Source organism: Diceros bicornis, chromosome 31 (genome assembly GCF_020826845.1).
Source record: "Diceros bicornis minor isolate mBicDic1 chromosome 31, mDicBic1.mat.cur, whole genome shotgun sequence".
Classification (NCBI taxonomy): Eukaryota; Metazoa; Chordata; class Mammalia; order Perissodactyla; family Rhinocerotidae; genus Diceros; species Diceros bicornis.
Window position 1 is genome coordinate 43,703,771 of NC_080770.1, and position 4,778 is coordinate 43,708,548.

The 4,778-nt window shown below is 55.4% G+C and overlaps 1 pseudogene; it reads left to right on the top strand.

The window, feature by feature from the left end:
• The first annotated feature begins 466 nt into the window (after positions 1-466).
• Positions 467-1,718, top strand: LOC131395848 (actin-like protein 9; annotated as a pseudogene).
• Positions 1,719-4,778: the final 3,060 nt, after the last annotated feature.

The following is a 4,778-nucleotide window of genomic DNA, read 5'->3' on the forward strand; positions in this document are numbered from 1 at the left end:
TAGCTGATCACCTTCTGATGAATATTCTAAGGATTAATATTTTAATATTCTAAGGAGGCATGTGGCCAGCTCTCCCATAGGACGCTGTAAATAACTTCAAGACAAGGCACCAAGAGAAAGATTCCTGGGTCTTACTGGGTTCTGGATCAGGGAGCTGGGTCAGACATGCCTCCTCAGGAACTCTCTATCCTCCTCCTTCTCCAAATTTGGCACTTTCAGGGGAATCCAGAATAGATAAGTGTCCTGGGAGCTTTCTGGGACAAGGAGGGGTCCTATCCCCACCCCTTCATTGTGACGTCTTCTAAAGGGGGCAGAGGGCAGGGTGATGTCACAGACCACTGGCCGGCCCCTCTCCCTCTCTGCCTGTGCCTGCCACAGGCCCGGCCTCACCTTTTCCCCCCACACCTCTGCACCCCAGAGGAAAGGGGTCAGCTTTGCCAAGCAGGCCACCCGGCCACCTGCAGCCATGGATGCAAATCACTCCACCCCCTTGGAGCCCCAGTCCTCTCCAGAGACCCCCAGGTCTGGCCTGACACCCTGCTCAACCCTGGGAAACAAGGCCTGCAGCAGGACACCAGCCCCCAGCACGGTGGGCGACAGGTTGCCACCAAAGACCTGAGCGGTGGTCATCGACACGGGCACAGGCACCTGTAAGGTGGGCTTGGTGGGGCAGGCGAGGCCCACTACACCGTGGCCACCATCGTGGGCTGCCAGCCCCAGAGGCCGGCCCCCACCGGGCAGCAGGCGCTGGAGACTTTCATCGGCGAGGCCGCGCGCGCGCGCCCCGAGCTGACGCTGGTGCAGCCGGTGCGGAGCGGCATCGTGGTGGACTGGAGCGCGGCCGAGCTCATCTGGCGCCACCTGCTGGAGCACGACCTCCGCGTGGCCAGCCAGGACCACCCGCTGCTCTTCTCAGACCCGCCCTTCAGCCCCGCCACCAACCATGAGAAGCTGGTGGAGATGGCCTTCGAGTCGCTGCGTTCCCCCGCCATGTACGTGGCTTCCCAGTCCATGCTGTCCGTCTACGCGCATGGGCGGGTCAGCGGGCTGGTGGTGGACACGGGCCACGGGGTCACCTCCACGGTGCGGGTCTTCCAGGGCTACAAGCTGCCCCACGCCACGGAGCGCCTGGACCTGGCGGGCACCCACCTGACGGCCTTCCTGCCGGAGATGCTGCTCGGCTCCGGCGTGCAGCTGGGCCAGCAGGACCTGGACACCGTGGAGGACATTAAGCATCGCTACTGCTACGTGGCGGCGGACTTGCTCCAGGAGCAGGCCCGGCCCGAGCAGGAAGACCGGCAGAGGCTGGAGCTGCCGGACGGGCGGACGGTCACGCTGGGCAAGGAGCTGTTCCAGTGCCCGGAGCTGCTCTTCAGCCCGCCCGCGATCCCAGGGCTGTCGCCCGTGGGCGTCCCCACCATGGCCACACGGAGTCTTCTCAAGGTGCCCCTGGAGGTGCGGGCGGACGTGGCCCAGAACGTGCTGCTCTGCGGGGGCTCCTCGCTCTTCGCGGGGTTCGAGGGCCGCTTCCGCGCGGAGCTGCTGCGCGGTCTGCCCTGCGAGGCCCGCGCGGTGGTGACGGCCCAGCCCAGCAGGAGCTTCTCGGTGTGGATCGGGGGCTCCGTCCTGGCCTCGCTGCGCGCCTTCCAGTCATGCTGGGTCCTGCGGGAGGAGTACGAGGAGCAGGGCCCCCCATCGTGTACCGAAAGTGCTACTGACGCGGGGCAGGGGTGGGGAGTGTTGTGGGCAGTAAAGCTTCCGCTACCCAGCGGGCTGTCCTCCCTTCCCTCAGGGCCCGGCCGCGTCCACTCCTGGACCCACCCAGACTCGCCTTGCTCTGACCCCACACGCCCACCCCACCGAGATCTGCCTCCAAAGACATCCTTGGTTCTGCCCTCTCCTAACTCACCTCCCATGGTCCATCCCATGAGAGACCCCAGTTCTGATTCCCTGAACCCACCTCCCCCAGGATCAAGGCCCAACACACCACCATGTCCTCACCCTGTCAAACCCGTCTCCATGATCTGTGTCCCCCAGGGCACTCTCAGGTTGGGGCCCCACCCAAGCCCAACCCCAAGACATCCCCAGATTCTAACCCCTAATCTCCCCTCCATCATCTATTTCTTTTGATATATAGTGCCCCAAGATTCCTCTGGGCTCTAAGCTCCCCAATTCACCCCCTTGCCATGTCCATCAAGGATCCTCAACCACCCCCATACCCTGTTCCTCCCCAAGGAACTGCACTGGGCACTCCAAACCCCCTCCCAGAATCTTTCCATGAGTGTTGCAACCCCTAGGTGCACCCTCATAGTCTGCCCCCAATTTCTAATCCCCCCAAACATAGTCCCGAGATCCATTTCCCAAGACATCCCCGGTTCTAAGCACCTCAAATCCACCCCCTCATTGGTTTTCTCTTGTCTGTTTAACCAAAGTTCTCCTATACTCTGATAGTACGAGCACCCCCAAAATTCTCCCAAGTGCTGAAACCCCACATTCACCACAAAAATCCAAGTTCTGACCATCACGGGTCTCCCCTATAATGGCCCACTAAAGGATCCCTCGTCCAAATCCCATGCCCCAAGTGCCCCTCCCCCAAACTCTGCCCTCCCCTCACAGTTTGCTCCCCTAGACTCTTTCCATCCAGGTGCTCCCACAACCGATCCCCCATTCGTACCCCCAAAGAACACCATGTTCTGAAACCCCAAACCCCCAGGATGACGCCACTGCTCTCAGCCCAGCCCCTTGTTCTGCATCCCTCCGAAAATACCCCTGCATGGTCTGTCTCTCAGTGTACATCCTGACCCCAGTCCTCAGCCCTGGAATCCTCCCAGGAAGGCTTTGGCCCCCAGGACCATCCCATGATGACCCCACTAATGCCCTAGGTCCCTCCCCTGTGTTCTGACCTCCCAACTCCCTCCCCAAATACAGTCTCCCACGGTCAACTCATGATGAACCCCCAGGACACCCCACCCTGGGGTTTTCAGACTCCCACAAAAAAAAAAAAAAAAAAAGGATGTTAGAAGATATATGAAAAACCCAAAACAAGAACCCCCAAGAGGTTACAAAGTGATGAGGAGGAACTGCTTTTTCTTCTCACCAGGGGGCAGCGCGTCCAAGCTCAAGGGGCTGAGGGCTGCACCAAATTTAGAACCATGACGACTGCATCCCAGAGCTCAAAGCAGACCCACCCCGTACCACGGGGTCAGGGCGCTGCCAGCCACACACACACAGAAGGGATGTGGGACAAGCCGAGTCCCATATGCAACTGGAAGTGAGGAGGATGCACAAACCCCCACCACTCTTGGGCTGCTGACAAACCCAAAGGGCTCTCATTTAGACCAGACTAAGGTTTCCCCAGCCCCAAACCTTCCCTGGACAGAAATTTCCCCTAGAACTCTCCAGAAATGTGCCCCACCCATTTGCACACTCTCAGGGGTGGGGAGCTCACTACCTCAAGTCTGTTGTTAGAAATCCCACCTCCTTCCAGGAGTTGTAGGTAAACCTCTGTGCTCTCTGCTTGCCACTCCCCTACCCGGGGCACTGAGAGCACCAGAGAGGTCCCCCCACCCGTATTCACACACACCCCTGGAGTCTAGTCTCTCCCAAGCCCACCGTCCCCAATTTCTTCCACTTCTGGTTTTAAGTCATTCACATATTCATTCCACAAACATGCATTGACCACCCACTATGTGCCCAGCTCTGGGCTGAAATCTAAGGAAACCACAGTGCATCACTTGGGATGTACCATGGAGGACAGGACATGCGAAAGATGTCTAATGTCACTGTCTTACTCTCAGACGACATTTGAGGGACAGCAATTGTGTCTCCTTTATTCACTGAGTTTACTAAGTGGGGAGCAGGTGTCTGGATAGGAATCGGGAAAATCCAGTCTCAGCCAACAGTTACAGTTAAATCAGTAAATTCAAAAAAGAAAAGTGAATGGGGTGGCTTCCCATCCATCAGCTGTATTACTCCCTATAAAAGGTCTCAAAAGCAACCTCTGTGCTTTTTTCCCCCGTCAGCCAAGAAAAGCATCCATGGAGCTCAAGTTTGAGGTGAAACCAGGCTCAGGGTCCACCTGTCCTCGTTGATCCGTGGATTTCTGTGTGAGCAGGTGAGTACCGTGTGGACCTGGTACCGACAGGTTCCATCAGCCTCCGCTGTGCAGAAGACCTGCCAGTGGGCTTTCCTGGGCTTGGGTTGTCACCACAAGGAGTCAGGAAGACTTTCGGGTTAAAAATGAAATTACTCAATTTTTTATAAAATACTCAAATGTTTAAAATCTAATTAGAATTCTTCTTTGCATTTGGTCCAAAACTAAGGTGATATAAAAAGATATACCTTACAAAGTCTTGCCCTCACCTTCTTTTCTTTCCATCCCATTCTCCTTCCTCTAGCCACCTATAGGTAATTACTTTTATTGGTTTATCATGCATTCTTAGCGTTCTGGATTTTCTTTAAGTAAATGCAAGCAAATATATTTTCATTTCCCCTTTTACTTATACAAAACATTGTAGTACTCTATGCATTTTTCTCTGCCTTTTTTCCTTTAACATATACTGGAGATTATTCTATTATTAGTGCATAGAGTACTTTGCTCTTTTTAGTGGTAAATAGTCTTAAAAACCAAGAGCTGGACACTAGGTATGCTCAGTGCCTCTGGAGTATCATTGCTTCTAAGACCTTTCAGTGGATATAGTAGTGTCAACTTAAAAAGAAAATTTGCCTGTTATTTCATCTGAAATTGAATTTACTTGGGAATAGCCAAAAGAGTTGCA